The sequence below is a fragment of the Hirundo rustica genome, chromosome 13, assembly GCF_015227805.2.
Source record: "Hirundo rustica isolate bHirRus1 chromosome 13, bHirRus1.pri.v3, whole genome shotgun sequence".
Classification (NCBI taxonomy): Eukaryota; Metazoa; Chordata; class Aves; order Passeriformes; family Hirundinidae; genus Hirundo; species Hirundo rustica.
In genome coordinates this window covers 1,227,192-1,252,369 of record NC_053462.1, presented here as the reverse complement: position 1 = coordinate 1,252,369, position 25,178 = coordinate 1,227,192, and the positions used below count along the sequence as shown (strand labels likewise).

At 44.5% G+C, this 25,178-nt stretch overlaps 1 protein-coding gene across 8 annotated transcripts in view; it reads left to right on the top strand.

Annotated features, from left to right (window-relative positions):
• The window catches only part of PEAK1 (pseudopodium enriched atypical kinase 1), a 109,742-nt gene that overhangs the window by 44,275 nt on the left and 40,289 nt on the right, over positions 1 to 25,178 (top strand). For 6 of the 8 annotated variants that reach the window (XM_040077799.1, XM_058422331.1, XM_040077798.1 and 3 more), the window contains one exon: positions 3,775 to 3,945. The exons of 1 other annotated variant lie outside the window; for it this stretch is intronic. The gene's annotated coding sequence lies outside the window, so the exon portion shown is untranslated. Of the gene's footprint in view, positions 1 to 970; positions 1,143 to 3,774; positions 3,946 to 25,178 lie in introns of those variants that run through there. One more of the 8 variants, XM_040077800.2, reaches the window with a different exon arrangement.

Sequence of the window (25,178 nt, the reverse complement as noted above, 5' to 3'; positions counted from 1 at the left end):
TTGTGAATATAAATACCAGTCACAGTCTAGGTTTTCAGTAGCTGCTGAGAGAAGAAATTGTGCTTGTTGGAGCACAGAGCAGTGAAAATGGAGCGGGGGCTCGTGTTGCTTCCTTGTTCCTGCTTGCTACCCCATAGCCAAACCTGCACTGTGCCCGAGCCTTGATAAACCCTGTGCTTGACGTTTGTACTGCATGAGTCGTTCATAAGGGTGGAGGCTGGCTAGTAGTAATTTCTGTCTTTTCTGCTAATTTTCTTCTCTTGTTAAATGGTATTGGGTCTGTAATATTAGGCCAACAATTAATGAATAAAAATTGCAGTAGGAGAGATGCATTTGAGGATCCAGATTGCCTCTGATGGTCTCAAATTCCATCACTACTTCTTGACGTGATAATTTGGGGTTCTTTGGGCCGGAAAATCTTATTGACACCTCATTTCCAAAGCCAAAACAGTTAAGTCTTGGGTTTTTTTTTTTCTTCCTCTTGCTAATCTTTCCCTTTTTCAATGAAAGGAAGAGTGTTTGAGAGCACACAGGCTTTCAGCTCACACGGCAGCCCTTGGGGATGTGTCTTCATCTTGCTGTGTCAAAAGCTTTTCCAATCAGTAGTTCGGGAGTAGCAAACCCTTCAAATGCATGAGTAACAGATACTTGTTTTATTTGAGAGTCCTTAAGCATGAGCAAGTCATTAAGTACTTCCTTTCTCTCCGTGAATCAGTTCTATTTTAAACAGTCATCATGTATCTAATATTTTTTTAACTATCAGAAGTTCTGACTTTTAAACTTTCTTGGAGTCTGTTGTGTACCTCTGTGAATTTGTATTAAAACCATTTCTGTCGAGGGCTGCACATTCCCTGTGCTGATGCATTCCCTCTCCCTATCTCCTTCAGGAGTGGATATATTCTGTGTGCAGCATTTCTTTGCCCAAGGAGATGAATTGGAAGTGCAGAAGCTGTTACTCTGAAAGCAGAGCACGACTCCGCAGTACCCGGCCGATGGCTGGGCAATGCCACCTCCAAATGCCACCAGCTGAGCGACCTCAGGAGCTCACAGCACTCCCCAGCAATGTCCCTGAGGCTGCTGGGGGCAGTGATTTCTGTGCCAGGTGATCCCTGCAGCCTCCTGGGCCAAGCTGTCGCACACAGGTGCGTGGGGGCTGTGGAATTCCACTGCATCCCGCGGAATGCTTTGCTTTGGTCGTGGATATTGACCCTGAGATGTTGTCGTGCTTTGCTGATTCAGTCCATCTGTTTCCTCTCTCTTTACTGTATCATGCAAAAAGGATAACGAACATAAATATTTATAATTAGGTATTTTTGCAGGGGTTTGTGTCCAAGATACAACATGCTGAGACATTAAACAGCACGAGTGTTGCCAGAATCCTACCAGCTTGGCAAATCTGACAGCCAGCTGAAGGCAAGGACGGGATTTTGTGAGGAAAGGCTAAAGCGTCACCAGTTGTTCGCAGCTGGGGAAGAGCTCACTTGTAATCAACATGAATAGGAAAAGCCTTTCCCAAATGATGCTTTGTTTCCTTGTGGATTTGCTCCTGTTTTTGCCTCCTTACACAGTCAGCAATCATAATTCCTGTGGAGGGTTTGAAACAGCCTTCCTGTTCCTGATCTCGTGAGGAGGTGCCCTTTTCCCCTGGCTGTCACTCAGCCTGACAGGCCCAGGAGCTGCTCCAGCGGGGATGTTTGCAGGAATGGGTTGTGATTCATTTGTTGAGCATTCCTGCCCCTTGTGCTGCAATCACACAGCAGCTCTTTTCCCAGGGATTCCATGGAAAGCCAAGGGAAAATGGAGGGGGACTCCTCTGCAGCTTCATTTACTCCAGCCGTGTGAATTTCCTCTTGGGAGCAGCAGCTCGAAAGGATTGCACATCATCTTTATCAATTAACTTAACATGTTTTCAATTAATCTGTAGTACCGGGCACTGGAATAGAAGTGAGTGTGGAGTGGCTTGACTCTTTTCTTTTGGAGTGGTCGATTGTGTTTTTTAAGTCCCTGTGAGTACAGTGACAACTCTATCTGTGATCTCTGTGCCACCTGTTGCCTTAGCTACCACTTAATGTGCATTATGCTGATGTTGGAGATAAAATGTTTTCTGTGGCACCTATAAAACACCTCTGGGATCCTCACAAGCCACAGGAACACCAGATTTATATCCAGCTGCGGCAGTGAATCTCTGCAATCTCCAGCTGTGCCAGAGCTGTTGGAGTGCAGCTCCACAAGCGAAGGCAAAGACAAGGAGAGCCCTCTGTACTGCTGGGCAAAACCTGCAGAATTTTAGGGCAGAAGTACAAACACCTGCATGCAGCTAACATTTAAAAATGCGTGTAACTGTTGGTGTTGTATTCTATAGATACAGCTCTGGCAATGTTTCCTGGTTTGGTGGTCCCTACAGAGACGTGCCCAGAGGTGCCCACAGTTTGGGAACAGGTCCTGCAGGCTGGTGGACACTAAAGGAGGAGAAATCCATTCCCCCTCCTCCCCCGGGCAGCTGCTTGAACTGCAGCATCCTGCCTGAATCCACAAAGTTCCCAGGCTCTTGTTCTTCTAGCCAGAAAAATAGACATTTTGGGAGGGGTTAAAATTTTACACAAACACATCTCCTTATGCAGAGACTTTAAATAATCTTGCAGTGCAGCCATTCCATGCCATGAAGTATTGGCTGACTTTTCTTCAGGGCTGTTTTCTCTATTTCAAAGAGCTTGATAATATGCAAAGAAAAATTTCGCTGCTGTGTGAGGTTCTCAAAACTGTGAAGGATTGTGGAGTTCCTTCAACATTCCTTCAGGAGGCTCTGCAGGGCTCAGTTCTCATTCCTTTTCTCCTCCTGCATCCTATTTCTGGCTAATCCCATCTGCAAAAGCAAATTGGTTGGTAACACTCAGGTTTGGAGAAGATTCAATCTTCTCCATCCAGAGACAGCTTTTGACTCATCTCTAATATCTCCATTTAGACAATGAGCAAGAAGTTGAAGCCTCATTTAGTGGCTGTTCCCTTCCCTGCCCTCATGGGAGGGTATTCACCCTTCTCATTAGGTCCATTTTCAAGCACATAATGTGTGTTTCCTCTCAGGATGGTTCTTCTTCATCTCACTAGTCCCTACTCATCTGCAGAGCTATTTCAGAAACTGAAATCTTTCTTTCAAATGTCCTAAGAAGTCTTTTTGTGGTGATAATCATTGTCAGGGTGTTCTGGTGGCGCTGCTCAGCCTGTGCCCTCACCAGGCTGGTTTTTTTGCACAGAAGTTTAAGTGCTTTGCTCCTGGTTATTTGTGGCTTCCTCTATACAAATAATTTGTGTTCGCTTTCTCTCTGCCAACTTTGTCACCCACAAACGTGTTCACACTTGAAGTTATAAGAAGCAGAATACCAGAGGAGGGAAAAAAACCAACCCCACAAACAAAACCCCCAAAGAACTGGTCAGTGCTGTCTCTTTGAATAACTCTAGAGAGCTCTGCTCCTTTTCCCAGGCAAGGTCCTTAATTCTTCCAGTAGCTTCCACTGGCTGTTCCTCAGCCTGTGCCTCCAACCTGTCTTCACTGCAAATTAAAGCAGCAGTGTGTTCTGGGGAATGGAGAAGAAATGGGAATGTCAAGGACAAAAGTCTGGGGTGCCAGCTGTGCAGCCAGGATGCTGGAGAGTATTCAGGTGTCTTTTTACATAGCTCCCGTAGCATTTAAGGTAGCAGGAGGTCACTGAAGGAAAATTTACAATAAATCAGATTGGAAATTTGTTTTGAAATAATCTTCTTGTCTGTCTTCCACAGAAAATGTTGCTGCCCTGACCAGCAGTCATGAAGAGAAGGGGGTGAGGCGAATTTGTCGGGAGAAGTCAGAAGTTTTGAAATTTTCAGCAGGATTTATTACCAGGGGGTGCAGAAGATTTTGCCAAGCCAGCCATTGACATGAGAAAGGATTCAGTGCCTCAGACTTAAGTGGTAACTCATTTTTTCTGTCATCTTATTTCCAATCCAGTACTGTAGGATAATTTGGATTATAGATGATATTGTTTTACTGCTACCAGAGTTTAAATAGAGAAATCTTACAAGAGCCAAACGTGTGATTTTGTGAGCTTCATTCATTAGCAGAAAGTTGGAATTTTAGTATCTGGTGCTTTATTCAGCAGTTGAATTTTCTTCCTGTGGGTTCATCCCATCTCTTCATCATTGAAAAACAAAAAGATTTTGCAGTTTCTTCATTACTAATTGTCTTCCTACCCAATGCTGAGCAAACTGCAGTTTGGAACAGGTTGTAGAAGCAGCTCTGCCCCTGGTTTTTGTTATATTTTAAGTACTTTGTGTGACTCCTGAAATATGTGGAAAAGCACACTTATATGACACACTAGGAAGTTTGTTCTTTTCTGCTGACATTCAATATTTCCTCAAATATCTTTTTTCCATTTTCTTCTTTTCTTTGCTCTTCTTATTTGCTCATCTTTTTCTCTGCTGTTCATAGCTGGGTATTAAACCTCTGAAATACTTTTATGCCTGTCTTCCTGAGGTCAGTTTACTAGTCAGGAATACAAAACTGTGCTACTTTTTAAAGTGAAATTGGGAGCAGAAAGACCCCCAGCTCTGCCTCGCTATCCCATTTTGGTCACAGTGCCTTTGGAACAACATAGAACTGACCACTAAAAACAGAAGCTTTAAGAAGGGTAGAGGGGAGTTCCCACATCTTTAGTACCACACCAAGATGATGTTTGAATTTCTTTTGAGGCAAGAGAGTGAAAGGAGGTGTTTGTGCTCTCCTCAAAGCCTCGCTAACCCCAGCACAATAGAATCTGCCTTAGTTTGGAAACTGTAATGTAACTGCATATATCAAAAATGACATCTCACCACCTTTCTTTCATTTGTCGTGAGTAAAGCAAAGGAAATCTGTTATGTGCTGTGGTTTTGTTTGAAATGCTTCTTTCTTATTCTACCCTCTTTTTTAGAGGGAGAGTGAACAGATCTGACAGTAGTTCTAGGTGACTGATGGTAGAAAAATTAGACGTGCATTTCTGAACTTGACAAATAAACCTGTTTTTATTTACCACTCCAGGTGAGGCATTCATTCCACCCCTGTATCACAGGCCATGTTAGAACTTCAATGGGAGAACAGTCCGTGCCCCAGAAGGTTCTGTGCTAATTTCTGTGAGGTTAAGGGTGAGATTGCAGGAAGTGGTCAGCATAAATGTAGCAGTTCTGTCTGAAATCCACACTGAGGCCCCTGTCTGTATCTCTGGTTAGAGCACAGTCAGACCAGCACTTAGGAGCCTCCCAAGCAAGAGCTTAGAGCTCAGCCAGTGTGTCAGGGGCTCAGAAGGCTGCCAGGTTCTTCCCTCACCGAGTTCCCATCTTTAGGAGTTGTTTCTGTACTGTGTCAGTGTCTTCTGCTGCATTGGCAGGAAGGGAGAACTTGCAGATTCCATCTGTCTGCAGCAGTGACAAATGAAGCTCAAAGAACTTAAAAGAAAAATGTTTTTCATCTTTCAAGTTTTCAGATTTACTGTGCTCTCGTTATTGCCTTTTCTCTGTTGTTCCCTGTGGCCCTGCAGTCCTTTCTCTTTGAAGGTGTGCACAGATCCTCAGATCTGATTCACTCACATGTCTAGTGAGAACAAGAAAAAGACAGTTCCAGCTCTCATGTCTGCTTTGCAAAACTTTTGGAGCTGGAGTACTTCAGTGAGATGTTTGGTTTCTGTAGGGCACTTTAGAGCCAGAAAGACGAGCAGCACAAGCTACAAAGCAGTCCTAGTCACAGACTTGCCCATTCTTACTGCAGAAATTGCACCACCTTGGCTTGTCTGTGTGCAGGAGGGCTGGGGAGGACACAGAGAGGTTGGAAGCACCGTCCTTTTAGAGGTAACATTTCTAGGAAACTGGAATGTGTTCTGTCTGTTCCCTCTCTGCCAGGCAGAGCAACTTCTTCATGCATCCAGCCTCTGACAAAACAGCACCAGCTGTAAATCTGCCTGGGACAAGGGCTTCAGCTGAGGAAGTAGGTTCCCATCATTGTTTCTGCACTCAAATTACTGTTATTTAGCTGATAAAAATGACAATCAGAGGCCTAGGAGCAGGGAGAACAATGCTGTGGGGTAGATTCCTCTGCTGGCACAGGGAGGTGTTAATCAGCTGAACACAAAGAAGTTTTTATAGTTGAGGGAAGTGGGTGAGCTGGGTGGGATGAGACCTGGGCTCGCTGCTCTGGGCAGATGGATCTCCTTCCTGCTGGAGATGCTCTGGAGTGGCCTAGGTGGGAACTGATTGAGTGCACAGATTCTTTCTGTGTCTGAGAACAGCTGGAGGATGTTGCCTGGGAGGTGCTCTTGGCTCGGGGATTTTAAATGGGAGGGTTTTCTCTCAGCTTGAGAACACATTTTTTCCACTTGACTCACCGACTGAAATCTGAATGAGTGATAAAATTTCTAAAAGTAATGTTGAATTGGTTGGAATAATAAAAAATGCATTTATCATCAGGAAGGAAGAGCAAAATAAGGGGAAGGATTCAATGAAGAGGAAGTCACCACCTTCCCAGTAACAATGGGAGGCTGTGGGCAGCTCACACACCTCAGCCTGGCTCTGCAGCCTCACAGCAAGCTGCTATCAGAGGATTCTGCTGAAAACGCTGTCAGGCTCCTGTCCCACACACGGGGCCCACGCACGTTCCGTGGGACGCTCCCGTTGAAAGGATCGTGTTTGCAGAGGTTCCCTCGCCGCACAGAGCCCCTGTGTGCATGAAAGGAGACTGCCCACTGACTCCTGCAGAACCCAGTTTTTTCCAGGAACAACACCAGCCTTTGTTGCTTCTCTTTGGCTTGGCACATAGAACAAGGAAGGAGCAGAAAATGCTGGCACTGAAGAGGAGCCCGTTGTGATCCGTGTGAGCTGTAGATAAAGCGAGGTATCTGCAGGGGCTACTGGCTCAGATGGGTTTTTAGGTTAGGATAATAACCACAATAACATTCTTTTAATGGTCTTACATTTCTGTAGTGCATTTCCTTTGTGCATTCCTGAGCAGTTTTCCAGACTCCAAGTGCTGTATCAGTTTCTGTGTGCTTGCAGTTTGGAGAAGCGCTGGGCACAGACGACTGCTGGGTGTGCTCCCCGTGCAGATCAGGCCAGCTGCTTCCCTCTCAGGCTAAAACAGGGGACATTTTAACTGCAAGTACACGTGCACAAAAGAAAGATGCAAAATTGAGGATATTTATCTCAAAAGAAGATGAAGGTACTGAAATCAGGATGTGTTTGAGTTGGGGGTTAAGGAAAAAAGATTTTTTTTTCCTTCCCGAGACATGGCTTGTTCATTTGTCAGGTTCAGCCAGGCTTTTCCAGCTGAGGTTTTAATAGCTGAAGGCTGATTCAAAATGGAAACATTGACAGACTAAGGAACAATAACTTAATAATATTTATTCCATGTCCCTATATGCACTTCTTTCCAGAGGGCAGTTCAGATTTTTCACGCTTGCAGTAGTCTCTGTTTTCACTTAGATTTATCTCTGAAATGTGCCCATCACAGTTGTGTTAAAAATTCTGTCCTCGTCAGTTTAGCTGATGGAAGGCAACTGATGTTGTATTTGCTGAATTCATGCCGGTGTGGTGGCTGGAAATTACAAAAAAACAGGACAAAATGGACAAAATCCCCTTGTGAGTGTGTGGGGCTCCTGCTCTTTGTTTTGGCCATGCTGCTGTAAGTTCCACCCAAGCAGCTCTGCTGCTGGGGGTCCTGTAGCTCCTTTTGTGATGGGATGGCAGATTGCTTATTGCAGGACAAGGGAATTTTCAGTGGTTGGGACATGAGAGGCCTTGCTTATGGTCAGGTCTCCTCTTTTCGTTTGCTCAGTGTTCGTAACAAATTCACTTTCCCTGAATTTCCATCATGTGAAACTTGTGTATTTTGCTCTGTCATTTCTTTTATCAGCTGCTCAGTTGGTGATTATTACATTGTATTTTTCATGCTGGGTCCTTTCATTTTTCTCTAGTCTGTTATTATGTGATGTGGCCTTGGCAAGAAACTCATTCCCATTCTTCCAAACAAAAACCCAAACAAAACAAACAAACAAACAAACAAAAAAAAAACCTACATGCAGTTCAGATCCTGCTAATTACAAAAACTCTGAACTTCCAGGTGCAAAAGATAATGAACACATTTGAACCTGCTGCAAACAATAATGATTTCCATGGAATGCAGTGGTGCCACTGTCCCCAGGTCTGGGCAGTGTTAGATTCCTGTGGGCACTACAGCACCCCTCATCCCGGGAGCTGCTGCAGCAACACTTCTTATGCCCCCTTTAACACAAAATAATTGGAGTTTCGGAGGTTTCTCAGAATACAAGGTTTCTTCAGTTTATCCAGAATGCAACTTTTCCTCTCAAACATCCCTTCCCCTGGAGTTGAACTAGATGACCTCCAGAGGCCCCTTCAACACTAATGATTCTGTGATTCCTTAACTCTCCCCAGGATAAGTCTGCAAATGCACTCAGAACCTACTGCTGATGAACACAGTCTTTCTTCCATTGCTCTTCCAAAGAGGAGTTCTTTCAGCCCAATCATCACTATCTTCAATATGAACATTAGCTTATCTACATTTTAAGCAGAAATACTTCACAGGCAAATAGGCAGAGCTTTAAAGAGACTTCAAAATATTTCCAAAAATACCTCCTTGCTTTCTTTTTCAGCCTTGTCTTATATATCATTCTCTATATGAGTTAACCTACTTTTTTTGCTAAGCTTTTATTTTTGTTCTGTTGCTTTCCATTTCTGGTGATATAAATTCTGTGTATTCTCCTGGGGAAAACTGCAGGTTACACTTTAACTTGCACTGTGGTGGCAGTGCTTTGTAATTTACAGTACAGTGGCATTCCGAAGATATTTCACAAAATTCAGACTTTTCCTACTGAAGGAGTATGGTAGGCCATGTGCAAACATAACTGGGATTGTTTATTTTTCCATTACTAGATAAGAAGGTGCGAGGACAAATAAAATACAAAATGAGAAGAATCCCTATTCCGGATTCTTTAGATTCCTGCCTCCCCACCCAGATTTTCTGAGAGCACTGCAGGCTGCTGAGATGCATGTTGGTTATCTGCTGCATAGCCCTACCCAAGATCTAACAATTACTGATTAGTTCTGTTTCCCTTTTACTGTGCCTTTACTGTGCTGTATTGCTGTTCTTATGAATGTCTTTACCAGGTTAAAATACTTCAAAATTTCCAGTGATTTCTTGAATTAGTAATCAGGAATAAAAGTACCACTTGATAACAAGTAGTGTGTGTTTTCCTATCAGTGAGGTTGTAAACCAGTCAGAGGGATTGAATCTATCCAGAAATCCCTGTTTTCAGGGAAAGCACAGCTGAAAATGGAACTGAGACAACTTTCTCTGGTTGGCACTGACCTCCTCTTTCAGTTCTGCTGCTGAAAGCAGTTTCAAGTACCTCACAATCTAAACAGGTATTGTTCCATGAAGGAGGAAAAGTGCATCAACAGTTCTGACTTACAGACGTTTCAGACTTCTTGAGCACTGTCTCTGCTGTGCTCTCCTGTAAGTTTCAGATATATGCACTGCCAGTCAAATCAAGATTTTGATTTTCAGCATAGAACTGTTTGCTTTCAACATTCATATAAACGTTACCAAGGAGGATACACACACCCACCAGTTTAAAGATGCCATACTATGAGAACTGAACAGGTTTGCCTTGTTGATGTAAAAGACATTTCTTCTGCAGCTAAAGAAAGATGGCACCGAGCTCATTGAAGGAAAATAGTCCTTGCCTGACTATGACTCTGTTACTGATTTTCAAGAGTTCAGCTGATAATATCCGTTAAGCTTGATGTTGGTGATGGATACGAAAATTAGCCTTGAATATCTGAATGGCAGTGACATACTGGAGCCTTGCAACAGTCAGTATTTGGTTAATTATCTAAGTATCGGTGCAAAGAGAGCAGGCTCCAGCTGGCTGTAATTAGGGCTGGATTGTTCCATGCCTTCAAGACAATTTTTACATTCATGGGATCTGCAGCTTTCTGTTGTCCTCATTTCCTGCAACATAAAAGCACTTGTGTGTCAAAGAATGAAAGGGGGCAGAGAGTGAGAGAGACTGTGAGGACAAATCTCATTAACATCCCTGACAGCCTGGCTGAGAAATAGACATTGCAAGATCTAAATAAATTTTTAAAAAATAAAAAGGGAAAACAACCCCCAGGAGCCATAGACAGAAAGTGTTATTTCAGTTGACTGCAAGACAAGGTGGATCTTTAGAAAGCACAGTGGGTTCTATAAAAGCTGAAATCTGCTCTGTAAATTTTAGTCTTAATGAGAGACCACCAGCCTGCGCAGGAAGGAAGGCGGAGGGCAAATCAGGAGTGTGTGTGACAGAGCAGTCGTTGAGGAGCTGTGGGATGCAGCTCTGCAAGTGCAGTAGATCACAGCCCGTTTGTGGAATTCAGGCTCTGGGTTTTGCCCTTTGCTGCTGGCTCTGGCTCCCAGGACTTGGGGAGACACTCCTCAGCTCCCTTCAGCTCTCAGGTCATCACGACCTGTGCAGCCTCTTGTTACCAGCCTCATTTCAACTCATGAGCAACACTGGCAAGTTTTCAGATCATTCCTCTGTTTGGGGAAGAAAGAGCCTTTTGTGTAGTTTGCCTGTAAAAGTGCACGTTGGTATTTTGGTGGGATCCAGTGTGGAAGGTCTGTGCCAGTAACTGGGGGGTGGGAAAGGGCAGTCAGTGTGAGCCCAAGAACTTCAGAACAGGATGTGTTCAGGCCATGGTGCTGCACAAAACCTGCTGCTCTTCACCTGCTGGAAGCCCCCTGACCCTTCCCAGGAGCAGAGCAGAGGGAGAACAGAGGTCCAGCACCTCCTGCTGCTCGTGCCCACACAGCCTCGTTCCTCTGGCTGAGTGTTGGTGCTCTCTGCTGATCTTCTTCAGCTCCCTGACCGGACAGACATCGACCCTTCCTCTCCACCCACAGGTGGACTTGCTGCAGGGTGAAAGCTGGGGCTGTTCAGAGGAGTCAGGAGAAGTGGTGAGGGTACATGAAGGTGAGCATGGCCATCTAATTTTAGCTTACAAATGTCTTATAAGCATAAGGGCCTAAAGGAAGTTAACAAAACCCACAGCTGATAGGGAAAGGTGTACAAGTTAAATTCCTTCTTTATTTAATGCAAATGAATACTTCCATAAGCAGTAATGGTTGCATGTGTATTTCTGTTCAGGCTGGCTCTGTTCAGCCAGGCATCCCCAGCAGTGGCTGTGCAGATACCTGAGCTGCATTTAGCAAATGCTTTTGCCAAGTGGTCATAGAACTGCGAGCACTGAGCTGCGCCTGAGCCATCATCCCATCATGCTGCAGTGCCCTGGCACTGGGTGAACACAGACAGTCTGTGTCAGGGCACTTCAGTGGGGCAAGGCTGAAGAGTGGAATATGCACTCCAGAAAATAATTCTGTTTTGTGCGCTGAAATAAACTTTGTAAATTTTCTTTAGTGGACTTGGTTATTAATAAAGAATTCTTGTTTTGCTGCTTCACCAAGAATGCTTTACTTACTGACGTGCTTCTGTGGAAGTTTGTATTCTCTCAGTACAGAATTTAGAATCACAGATTCTGTTTATTGACTGAAACAAAGTCTTTTAATCCTCAGTATCTCGCTAATTTCCTTGAACCTCTCCTATGACAGCGATGCAAACCCAGCTGGACAGATATGAAACTCTGTATGTCCAGTGTGGATGTACAGCCCTGCTCCAGCTCTGGCCACACGGCAGAGTCCCTTAGCCATGGTTTGGTGGTAGTTATTCACCCTGGTGACACAAGCTATTGTGTCATTTTGTTATCACACAAGTTAGGGCAAGTTATGAAGTTATTCACCTGTGAGCAGGGGCAGTTGGTGAAGTGTTCTCTCCATCACAGAATCAGAGAATTGTTAAGGTTGAAAAAGACCCTTAGGGTCATTGTGTCCAACCGCTGACCCAGCCCTGCCCCATGTCCCCAAGTGCCACATCCACACGGCTTTTCAGTCCCCCTGGGGATGGTGGCTCTGCCACTGCCCTGGGCAGCTGTGCCAGGGCTGGACAACCCTTTCAGGGAAGAAATTTTCCCTGATATCCAACCCAAACCTCCCCTGCACTCCATGTCTTTCCTGTCACGAGGGGCCCAAATCTGAGCCCAGGGTTTGAGGTGTGGCCTCAGCAGTGCCCAGCACAGACAGACGTCACTGCCCTGGTCCTGCTGCCACACCATTGCTGGTACAGCCCAGGTGCCATCACCTGGGCACAGCTGGGCTTGTGTTCAGCTGCTGCCCGGGTCCTTTTCTGCTGGGGAGCTTTGTGTCCCTCTTTGCAGCGCTGCAGGGAGTTGTGAGCCAAGGACAGGACCCAGCTCTTCACCCTGCTGAGCCTCACACAGCTGGCCTTGGCACACGGGTGTGGCCTGCCCTGGTCCCTCTGCAGAGCCTTCCTGCCCTCCAGCAGATCAACACTGCCACCCCACTTGGTGTTGTCTGCGGGTGCCCTCCATCCCCTCAGGCCAACCCTTCTCCTTCACTGTAGCCTGGCTTAGGAAAGGAAAGAGAGGCACAGGGGAAGTGCCTAAAAGCCTTTCCTCCCCACAGAAGTTCCCTTTCCTCCCCACAGAAGTTCCCTTTCCTCCGTTTGGATTTCCAGCAGGGGACTTTGCTGCAGGGCCCCATAAGCACCAGTGTTGTCAGCACAGCTGTGCAGTGGCTCTAAGGGTAACCCAATGAGCAATGGGACTGTGCCAGGTTCCACGGTGTTTGCAGGACACACAGCCACAGCCTCCATTTTGCATGTCTGTATTTCAGTGGTTTCTAGAAAATCTAAAGATACGTTTTCCAGGAAATTAAGAGAATTCAGTTATGGTGACAAAATGTTAAAGGTACAACTTGCTGCAAAATCCAGGAGCTCCTCAGAAGCTCCTCCACTCTCTTTTGTTGTTCATGGGGTGATTCATCCCAGGGACCCTGCGCCCCCAACTGCCTCACCTCATACAGAAGTTTAAGCCTGTATCTGTATTGCAGCTTTAGCATAAGGGATAATGGTTCCTAATTGTTGAGTAGCACATTGAGTGCAGTAAGTGCTGACCTCTCTCTGCAGCACTGTGCCACAGAAGGAATGGCTTTCGTGTTGAGACCCGATTGGAGTAGCTGTAATGCTTCATGCATCATTTTAATGGCACTCTCAAAAAGCCTGGTATCTCGGTATGTCATTATCTCAGACTCTGCAGTTGTTGTTTCTTATTTAAATGTCCTATCTCACTTGAGATTTAATGTAATTAGAACCAGCCTATGGAAAAATCTTTTTCTATTATGTCTTAGCTATTGTTCCAGTCAAGATGGTAAAGCAAATCAAACAGGATATAATGAAAATGATAAAACCATTTGCAAGAGGCAGTTTTCCTGAGGGAAGCAAAAGGCAGCACCACTTTTCATTTTGCTTTGTAATTCTAAACATGGCATGGGCTCGGAGTGACTCTGTGGAGAGTTGTCCAATACACCTGAGAGCAGAGACAGGTACACCTGGCAGGAATCTGCCTTGGCTCATCCAACAGGGACCCAGCAGCAGCACAGCAATAATCTTCTTCCGCTGTTATTGCCGCTGGCCCAGCCTGTTGAGGCAGCGCTGGGTCTGCTCGCCAGCCAAGGTGTGTGGAGGAGGTAGGCCTGCAGTAATGAACATCTTCATTGTTATTTTCTCCTCGAGCTTCAGCATCCTGGATGGGGAGGTCCATCCAGATGTGGTGTCTGCAGGGGCACTGGTCCCCACAGCCTGAGCGCAGCACGTGTCTCCAGCAAGAAGTGCTGCTCCCGCTTTGGAAGGACAGGGGAAAAGTGCCCAAGGCTTTCCTGGTCTGGCTTGGAGGCCACATCACAGCAAGGCAGGAGCCTCACTGCTGGCTCTGCTGGGCGATTTCTGAGCGCTTCAGCTGTTACTGCTCCACATCTCTTTGCTTTTCTATCAGGTTTATAATTTGATGTCAAAGCTGTTTTGCAATATCTTTCCTTTTTTGTGCGCAAGCCACTTGTGAACGGGCTTTTGTACTGTCAGCATGTGTTACAGGAATCTCTAGTCATTCTCAGCAGTATTGATAAACTTTAGCTCTGAGAGGCTCGATGAAGGGCTGCGTGCCGCGGACAGAGCTCGGCAGCAGCGCTTGCACGGGATGCTGACAGGGCACTCGCTTTTAGCCAGCAGCTGTGAGGGGATGGGTCAGTGTCCCGTGCCACGGAGCCTCTCCAGCCCTGTTGGGCTGCTGCTCTGCTGCTGGGTTTACCTGGGACAAAGGGCTTTGCAGTGCATAGTGCAGCCAGCTGGACCTGTCTTCACACAGATGTCAGAAGCGACAGATCAGGCTTGTTTTTCAAAAGCCAGCGATGTAAAAATTCAAAGAATCAAAATGCAAGAAATTCAAATGATCAGAAAAATCATTAGGTTAATACCTGCAAACTATTGTGTAACTTCAGATGTAATGGAAAAAAAAATCTACCTTAAAAAAAATCTCCTTATTTCTGGGTTTGGTGCTGACTAATTTATAGATCACCTGTGCACAAGTTTGCCTCTGATGTTAGCTTGATCTCTTAGGAGTTGAGGAAACAGTAGTTTCTTCCTCTCCCCTTCTCCCTGTTCCTTTCTTGTAAAGAAATGATTAAATACTTAGAGTACAAATGCTGCACATGAATATTTATAAGAACTTTTATAACATTTAGCGAGGCAATGCTTCATGGCTGTCTCTTTCTGAATGCACAGAAGAAAGTACCATAATTTCTTCGAAGCTGCACTGAGTCCTTATTTGCTACTGGGTTGGCAGGAGCTGGAGGCTCCTTGGGGCTGCAGTCATTGATGATGACAAAACACAGAGATCATTGGGGTGGTTCCTAAATTTCTGTTAAAGCACTTGGCCGGTGTTTGATATCTCATAAGAACACATTTTTCATGTATCATTTACATTTAAGTTGCAGAAATCCTGTTACTGGCATTGGATAAATACCTGGTTCCTGTGTTGATACTTTGGTCTCGGAAGAAACAGAGTTAAATGTCTTCTGCTTGGAATACTGACACTGTGGGACAATTGAGTGGCCCTGGAGCACACTCTGCACAGCACTTGGAGGGTCCTCTTGTTAATGCACAAGTGTTATAGCCTCCACTTCTCTGCATATTGTCTCTCTGGAGCGGGGCATCCTGTGCATACCTAATTGCCTGTGTAATGCCTCAGAGTGTTGTCACACACCCACTTCTGAAAAGCAAATGGAAACTAGTAGCTCTTAATAGCAGATTTATCCCCTTGACATCCTGAAAGAATTTAGATCAGATTAAGCACGAGAGGAGAAAGAATAAAGGCTTTAGGAATAAGCAAAAGGGAGAGGGGGTTAGAGTTGTGATTTTTTTAAAGCTGAAGATTATTTTAGAACTGGGCTTGGAAGCTCCTTGCTCATAATCCTGTTATAACCTGTCCCCTTCTCCTTTATAAAATTCTTGCCATAAATTGCATGTTCTCATGTCCACAAGGTTACTGTATGAATGGAAGACTTGCGGTGCTCTTTAAAAGCTGGAATGCCTCGTGTGGATTGGAAGTTACCTGTTGGAACTTGGCACACCATGTGTGCGTCTGTGTGATGTGGTGGTGCTGGGGTTGTTCAGCCTGGAGAAAAGGAGACTCAGAGGTGACCTTATCACTCTCTACAACCTCCTGAAGGGTGGCTGTGGTCAGCTGGGGGTTGGTCTCTTTCTCCAGGCAGCACTGACAGAACGAGAGGACACAGTCTCAGGCTGCGTGAAGGGGGATATAGGTTGGATATGAGGAAGAAGTTCTTTAGAGAAAGGTGATAAAGTACTGGAATGGTCTGCCTGGGGAGGTGGTGGAGTCACCATCCCTGGATGTTTAAACAAAGACTGGATGTGGCACTCGGTGCCATGGTGTAGTTGAGCTGTTAGGGCTGGGTTGGACTCGACGATCTTGAAGGTCTCTTCCAGCCTGGTGATTCTGTGAAATGCCCTGGTGCTGGGGCTGGTCCAACAGACCCTCTCGAGGGCAGAGGGGAATCATCCCAAAGGCAGGGCTGTGGGCAGAGCCCTGTGATGTCCAGTGGATCTGCTCCAGCAGGGTCTGGCTGGGTGATACACATCCTCCCCAGCACGTTCTGACAGGCTCCTTTCCGTGGCAGGTCCCGAGTTTAACACCTTTCACTGGATAAGCTGGGTGAGTTCATTCTTCCTGGAATTCATTAACAGTGTAATATTTCTCTTTTGTGATCTTATTTTCTCAGTTTTAAATCCCCTTTTATCTGGTCACATTTACTTAAGCTTGCTGCCTGTGATGTGTATGCCTTGGTAGATCTCAATCTGAAGATCTCAGAATATCCCAGTTGTTCTAATACTTGTGATTTCTTCTCTTTTGTGTCTGTGTGTTTATAAATATGTCTAACTTATACTTCTCTGCTACAGCAGTATGCAAACTACAGAGATGTATTTTTAAAGAAGCTACCATTTATGTGACTTTAACCCCTTTATCTACTGCTGTACTTAATTTTCAGATAGTGATTTTGATCTCCTTCCCAGATGTTTTGGGCACAGTAATTATTAGAGTTAATTTCATAATTAGCAAAGGACAATTGAAGGAGACTATCAACAAACAGTTTTGTTTACATTTCAATTAAAGCTGTACACTTGTGGCATTACATATATCATTAGATATTACCATAATAGTATTGAAAGACAAAAATGCTCTCGTTGTGCTTTACTCGTGCAAAACTTTTGAACCCGATGCATGACCTCTGAGCATGTCAGGATCAGAACTTGGCTACCTCTGTAAGAAAAGTATGTACTCACCTGAGAACTCTTGAAGTGTATTTAGCAGCAGGCATAGTGCAGGATCTTTGGGAAAATGCTCCCATGTTTGCATCTACAAGGAAACAAAGGTATTGTGAACGCTAGTGTGGAGCAGCTCATCAAATCAACCCAAACAGATTAAAAAACCTGTAGACCTTGGATAATAATATCTACAAGAGTTTTCAAGTCACATTTTTCATAGGGAAGATTGAAATTGGACTTAAAAAAAGAAAAAAAATTAGCATTACAGCTCTTCCTAATTTATTTCTTTGCACTGAATTTTTAGTACAGATGAAGCGTGCACCAGGGAATGCATAGGCATAGCAAGTGGTAAAATTCCAGGGACCTTTAGATATTTTCATTTGTCTCTGGTTCCTGGCATATTAAAGGTTTGTGGTGATTTGAGGCAGAATTTATTTTATTACTTCTACAGAGCCTCAAACTGAACTCTTCCATCATATCCTATGAGACAAATGCCTTGACTCAAGTAGGGAATTTGCTGCTAGAGCTTGGTGTCTTCCTGCAAACCAGTGACTGCAGACACCCCATTGCTGCAAGGAGGCAGGGTGAGGGAGCTGCCTGTTCCTCCTTTAGCTCAGGCATTAATGATGCTGCTGCCTTACTTCAGCAGGCAGCCATCTCATTATCTCTGAGAAGTCTCCTCTGCCCTTTTCCTTTCCAGTTCTTTCTCCCAAGTTTAGCAAGTAATTAAAAGAGTACAGTGGCTGAGGAGTGAAAACGGAGTTTTTCCAAATGCCGTTCCTTGTAAAATGTAATACGTCGCCCACACATCCCAGGGCAGTGATTGAAGATCTCGTCACATTTGTCTTACTTGAGCTTTAAGCAAAATCATCTGCTGAGCATTTCAGTCTCTCCGTGTGCATTACAATCCATCCAGGCTCCCTGAAAAGAAAAATGGGAAAATAAGACATGGTTAATGTACCGGTCTTTATGTGGAGAGAACAGCTTTAACACAGGGCATTAGAGACAGGCTCCAGTCTATCTCCTGACTACACAAAGCTAATTAGCATGACGAGCCCGTCCTTTTGTTGAGGATTATCTCAGCCTTGGAAGAGCTCTGGGCTGGAGCAGCAGTGCAGGGAGCTGGGGCTGCCTGGCGTGTGGCACTGGCTGGCGCTGGGGCACCTGTGCCCTGGCAGGGGGCAGGGGAGGGGCTGCTCTGGAACCCACCCAAACCTTACTTTGGCACTGCCACAGGTGAACAGAAGTTGTGCAGAGCTGCTCCTTACAACCGCTGTCTCTCCACTTTGCTCTTCCTCTTCTTGCAGTGCCATATGGAAGTGAGTAAATTGCTCTCTAAAGAAAGAAAGGAGAAACAAGTACTTTTATGTAGAAAAAATTTTTGTATGGACATGTATTTTGAAGACCTGCAAAGCAGAGAGCAGATCTGCTTCAGTTTCTCACCTCTGCTGTATGAAGCAACCAAGGCCAATCCTACACCTGTATCTAGGCAGCTGATAAATCTCCTATTATTGAACTTCATCATTTTTGATTGGTTTTTTTTACATACAGCGTTCTGGCATCCAAACAAGTCTTCTGCCTTTATTGAGTTTGACATACTGCAATTTCTCTCAAAATTAAGGCTTTGGGATCCCTGTTCACATACCAGGTTTCAACAAAAGGCTTTACAAACCAGCTGACTTTAAAAGCTGAGTGATTGTCAGATGAGAAATGATTTGTACTTGAAATAGTCATAGAAGGTGAAGTTAGTAGTGACTCATTTTCTGGTTATGCCAAAAAATATTTCTGCAAACCACTGAAATCCAAAAAATTTAGCATTTAACCTTTATTCAGATTACTGAGACTGGTTTTTCTGTCAAATAACTCCAGGATGCTATTGCAAACAAAAGGCTTGCTTTTTAAAACAGCTTTTAAATAAAACACAAATTCGTTGTATTTGAAAAACCATGTTTCCTGTCTTCCCTGTGCCTCTGTATATTGTCTTTGCAGATGCTGGATTTTAGTGAGGTATAAATAGATAACTTGGTTAACAAGTAGACAAAAGGCTAAATTAACTTTAAATCTAGTATGTTTTAATTTCATTTTTCTATGTTGTTACTGAGAAACTGAAATGGTGAAAATGCAGTGGATCTTCTGTGGGTTAGGCCTGGCTATAGGTGACGGGTCTGAAACTGCTTGTAGGTAGAAGGCTGTTACTGACCAGGATGCTCTGTATTAATCTTTGTCCTAAAATTAGTCAGGGTCTTTTATGAGCTGTCTGAAAGAAAATGTAAATAGGGAGAGCAAGAGATTGGAAATATATGACATATGCAGAGATACAGCACTGGCTATACTGGGAAAAAAAAAGGATGGAGGAAATGCATTTTATTTATTATGTACAGCTGTAAACTGGGAATAAAAGGTTTTAGGTCAGGCTTGCCCAATTGCACTGAGAGAAGTGAAGCTGCTCAAAAGCTTGTGGAAGGCATGAGCACATCATTATCATGAGTTGTGGCTAACAGTCTGGACTGCAAAGGACAGTGCCTGGGCTCCAGGTGTGGAAGGATCTGTTTCAGGAGTGGAAGGGTTTGTTCTTGTTCTGTTGTGTTTGTCCCCGGTGTGCAGCTCCAGAAACACTGCATTGTCTTTGGGGAGCAGCAGCCCAAGGGTGCTGCTAACAATGCACAAGTGTCACTGGTGGTTAAAGGCTTGGGCAGCTTCGTTTCCAGAGAAGGCCAGAGATCTCAGTTGATTCATATTTTAGTTGGAAATAGCAAAGTAGAGCCAGAAGTGCCTCTGAAGTACGGGGGCAAAAGCGATGAGTAAGGCAGCTTGATGGCTGTCACAGTTACCACGGCAACCCCTTGGCCACCGGTTGGGATCCCATCCCTGTTTATGTAACCAGCACAGAACATATGCCACCACGACTAATGAGGCCAAGGTTGAGCCCAGAACCCTGCAATCTGCAATAGCTCCTTTTTCTCTGTATAAGCCGCAAGGTTAGGCACTAAGGAGAGCGTTGGGTCTCCTCTGTGACCGTCCTGGGGACACCTGGCATGAGCTTCCCCTCCACACGCGGAGCAGCGCTGAAGCAGCGGCAGGGAAGCCTGAGCTGTGTTCCTGAGCAGTTTCCTCCCGCAGTGGAACAGGGGGATGTCTCCTGACCGGCCCGTAGGGACTGAGCCCAGGAGCTCAGCAGGGAGCTGAGCACAGTTTTAGCTGGTGCTGTGCAGCTTGCTGCTGCTGCTGTGGCCCCCGTCTCAGCCTGGTTCTTGTAAGCAAGTTCCTTCCGAGTACCACAATGTTGCACATGGCAGGAGTAAGCTTCCCCAAGACCCTCCAAGAGAGCAGGTAGTAGCAGCCTTTCCCCTTGCGCTGGCAATGGCAGTGACAAAAGGTAATTGCCCTGGGCTTGGTGTGGTTCCTGGTGTGGGCCTGGAGCAGCCCTGGTTGCTAATAAAGTATCCTGTTGGAAAAACCTCGTTTGAAAGCCAAGGAATTCAGATGAGTGTGGCTCTTTTACCTTCAGACCCCTGCGGACTGGTATTGAGTCATCTCAGCAGTACAAGGGCAGAAAATTCTCATTGTGTTTTTTCTGGCTACAAAAAGCTTTGCATTCTCAGGATTCTGTCAGGCACAAGTAGAAAAATTTATGTTTGGCAATCAGCTCCTTTAGGAAAACATTTCTATCACTATAGAAGAACTAAAGAAAGAGAATTGAACGCTGGTGGTGATTTTCTTTCTCTTTCCTTTGCTAGAGCTGGTTTGTTGTGGTTCAGCTGCATCCGGCCCCCTAAAAACCAGAGGTGGCTTATCCGGAGCCCAGCCTGGCTGTCCTGCAGCTGGCTGCTCCTGCTGCCCCAGAGCAGATGGGCAGTCAGGGCAGGGTTTTCCTGCCTGGATCAGCAAGTGATTCCTGCTTCCCCTTTGCTCCTCTTACAGCACTGGCTAAAAACGGTAGTGGTTTACACACTTGATAGGTCTAAACATCTGTCTGTGAAAATGCAGGGTATTTCTTCGCTTATGGAGTAAATTGAGCAAATTCCCCAGCTACAAAAAACAGCCATTGATTGTGAAGATAAAAACTAACACAGGATTTCTGTTTCATTTCCTTTCTGATTCTGTCCTTGCTTATATTTAATAATGCCCTCATTGCGTAGTTTTCCATGTGTGGATTATTTTAAAGTATGGAATCAGATTTTGGGAACTAAAATAAATTACTGGGGTTTTGTTGGTTTTGGTTTGTTTTTTTCCTGCCCTACATCTTGTCTCTTTTGGTAGCCTAAAAAGCTGATTACTGACTGTGAGATGCCCTGGGTTTGGCTGTTAGTCCTTTTCCGGGCCCGTGAAGAGAAAGGGCTGCACACAGAGCCCCCACCGTGCCCCTGGAACACTGGGGTGTTGTGTTAACACTTAATCACCAGAATAAGGAAAAAATCAATTCTTACTATGTATGCTAAAAGCGTCCAGTGCCAGTACCTCCTAATTCCTTTTCTGAATTTCATCTGTGCTGGTGCTTTTTATCCCTAATAACATTCTTATCAGTGATGGCTTGCTATTTTATGAGGATGGATTTAAGGCAAAGCATAAGTAGAATAAGCAAAGAAATTATCTGTTGTAAACTTCAACACTAGTAAACATTAATATCTTTAACCTTTTGACTTGGAGCTCATCATTCATTTCATTGCTCTGGCTTACGACTGCAGATTAAAATTCCTTACATTCATCTTGCCTGGTGAAGTAGCTTATTGGGATGAATAAATGATACCCTAATTAGAAGAGCAGCCTGAGTGAGAGTAAGCTGCTGGAACCAGCTTTGATGGTCAAAAAATTACCTGTAGCTAGTTTCTCAAGATTATCAAAGAGTCCCTCAAATTAGAATGTCTGTCTTTGATCATAGATGTGAGGAATGAGGCAAAATGAGTGCACCAAGCAGATGGCAGTGGGAGGAGATCGTTGCTGTGGAATGGGAAACTGGAGGAGTTTTTACAAAGATTCAGGCCCTTTCCAGGCATTGCTCTACCACATAGTGAATGAGAAAGCAGTATAGGGCTTTTTATTTATATTTTCCACCATAAACTAGTAATGTATGCATCTTCAAAAGTGAAATTGTTCTGGTTATTTTTAGAGAAAAATCCCTCTTCTATCATTCCTCTGTAACCTTACCCTGAATTTTCTATGCCGTAGCGTGACAAGCTTCACAAGTGACTAATCTTCAGTAATCTCTTGCCACCTTGCCGAGTGGCACTGCCTGACCTGGGCATTGCTGTGGATTTGCCCAGATGCCTGCAGGATGTGTCGCTGTGACGCAGTCCCTTGGCCCAGGTACCGGACAGCCTGAGGCCACGGCTGCCCAGCATCAAACATGAACTCACCAAAGGCAGAAAGGAAGACAAGGGATGGTCCAGGACTGACTTACAAGTCTGGGACAAAGTGTGGGAGGAGGAGAGAAAGGCCTGATCTTAGCAGAGGGAGATGATGGGTCAGTGTCAAACTAAAACCACTGGAAGTCAAGAGCAGGATGTGGTAAGAGAAGGAGCAGGCAGGCCCAGCCTCACCCTGCCCAGACTTCTCCAATGGACAGCACGGGAGCAATCGGGTAATGAGTGAATCCTCCTCTCCACTGAAATGGGTAATGCTGCTTTAAGCACTGAACTTGGGAGCTTTGGGTTTACCCCACCTCATACAACCGTCTGTGGCTCATCCCACGTATAAATGTCTGGTTGTTCCTCTGAATCCATTGACCCCTTGATCTCAGTGCCAGCTTGTTTCAGGAAGCGTTTTATGTGGAACAATTTTCTTTTTGGAGATGTAAATATGCTGCATTTGGTTTATTGCCTTTTTTTTTTTTTTTTTTTTTTGAGATAGACACTAAATGGGAGCACCCAGTCTGTCTTCTTTATGTGACGGATCATTTAATATACTATTACATTATTTTATTTGTCTCAATTCTGAACTCAACTATCCTAATCTTTTTGTTTCACTGAAGGGATGAAAAGCTTTCCGTATTAAAATATTTTTGTGGCTGTTTTATGCAGCGTTTCTTCCTGAGATGTCATAAATAGAACTGAGCACAATACTCAGTAAATCATGCCATTGATTTTCTCACACAGAAAGCATGTAATCTGCTGGTTGCCTGGCGTTTGCTGTGACACCATTTGCATGCCCTGCAATTAGGAACTGCAGAGAACTTCTTAAAAGCTTAAAATAAAATTGTGCCATTTCTCTTTTGCCCATTGGCTCATTGTTTGGTAGGAAGAGCAGGTTTCCTTCCCAGAAGTCATGACGAAGAGCACGTCCCTTCACCCTGTGCTGCGCTGCTGTCTGGTTCTGATAAGGGACTGTGATTTTGCATAGTTCAGCCACCTGGTTTCCTGAATTTCTCCACAATTCTTGGCTCTACACAATCCAGCCCTGCTGTGCTCTTGCTTGTAATTAATCGGTTATTTTTAATGCCTCATCTTTTTAATAGTGGCTCGTAGTGGTTTATTTTTAAACTTCATCCTGCCAAGTGTTTATTAATGACTCTTAAGGCTCCCAGGGGGGACTGAGACCACTGGAGGGTGTCCACTGTGCTGAAGGCTCAGTCTTGTAGCTGATCTTCCCCTGGCTGTGCGCCGGCCCCTCCCTCCTGAGTTACCTGCCCTGACACCTCCCTGTGTCTGGTTGCTTTTTAGTCAGTCCTTCCCCATCCTTTCCAATGCTAATTTGGATTTTGCTATCCACAAGTTATTTGCTAATCTGGAATGGGGTTTGGGGGGCTTGGGGGGTTGGCACTTGTAGGTTTTGCTGCATCAGGTGTTCAGCACTCAGCTCTTTGGAGCCATGACCTGCCAGGAGTGCAAGGGAGAGAGGTTTAAGCAGACAGAAGTCGCAGAATTTCTGGACTCCACGATCCAGTGATGACCCTGTGTTCCTTCTCAAGCTGTGCTCAGCAGAAAGATAAGCACAATTGTTCCCGGGTTTCTGACTACAAAAGCAACATAATGTTTCTCAGGTATTGCTTTTTTGTTTGTTGTGAGCACATTCTGGAGAGGTTTGGTAAAGTTCTTTCTTCTCCATGAGTGCTTACATGTGCTTAAGCAAACGGAAAAAAGATCAAAGGGCAGAATTTCACGTGGGCCCAGGAAGTGTAAATCAAAGATAATTAGATTGGTCAAGATATAGTCATACAGGTGCACTTTTAATAGGCTATGAAGGGCTTAGTTCACACAGTTTTCCTTAAAAAGAGTTGGGAGGAACTGAAACGCACTGGAATTGAGAATACCTTTTTGAAATTATAATTACTGTGCTTTTTTCCTGTCAGCTGATATGCTTACCCATAATTTGCTGCTAGATCCTAGAATGTTGTACAGCCATTTTCAGAAAGCAAACAATTTATAGTTTGGCTTACCTCACTTTTTTAAAAGTAGAAAATAAAAATCAATTTTCCATAGAAGAAGTATTCCTAAAGAATATACTGTGCAGCCTAATGACCGATCATCATTATCAGACTTTATATATGTCTAAATGGACCAAATGAATTTAAAATTTTATTCATGCTAAATGATGATTTCTTTTTCCAAAAGGAAAAAAAATCTTCAGTTAAGAATGTCAAGGACTCTCATTTTTTGGACTCATGGGAGTTCCTATTCAAAGGCTGGCGTGTTGGGCCTCAGCACCGAAGGGCAGAGCTTGGCCTTATTACAGCTCGGTGTGTTCCCAGTGTGATGATGCAGAATCTGTTCAGATTACCTGGGCAGATCCCGAGGATATTCCTTGTCTTTTCCTTGCTCTGTGGCATTATCTCTTTGGGTTAGGTAAATTACAATGAAATGCCTGTTTTCTTCCGAAGCATCACAGATTGTCTAGCCCTGGGCAGGTTTTTGCTCCAGTTCATTATTTAGTTCTATTATGTTTTATCCTTGCAAGTTTTAGGGAGGAAAAAAACGCCCATATTTAGGTTTTCCTTCACTTACTTAATATTATGAAATATTTATGTCATTTGAACTCTTTAAAGGAGAGAAAATACAGTGTGAGCCATTAAAACAGGAAAAAAAACCCTATCTGCAGCAAGATGAACCTTTTTTTTACAGAAGTGGTAATGCCCAGCATTTATGGAAATGTCCATCTGTGCTCTCTGCCAGAGTCAGAGCTCTGGCTTGGTTCTGCAGCGAGCTGGTATTTAGCAAATATCCTTCACTTTGGGAATAAAGCTGTGCCAGTCCATAGTGCTTGTTGCCATTCTTTAGTTCCATGGGTTTTCCTGGCATACTCTGGGAGCTTTTCCACAGGCCACTGCCGCCCAAGCACGACCCACATGAGTTTCGGTTTTTCAAACAGTCTCTTAAAATGTTTACGATTACATTCAAATTTAAAACAAACAGAAATCAAATCCTGGCAAAGAAAAACTAT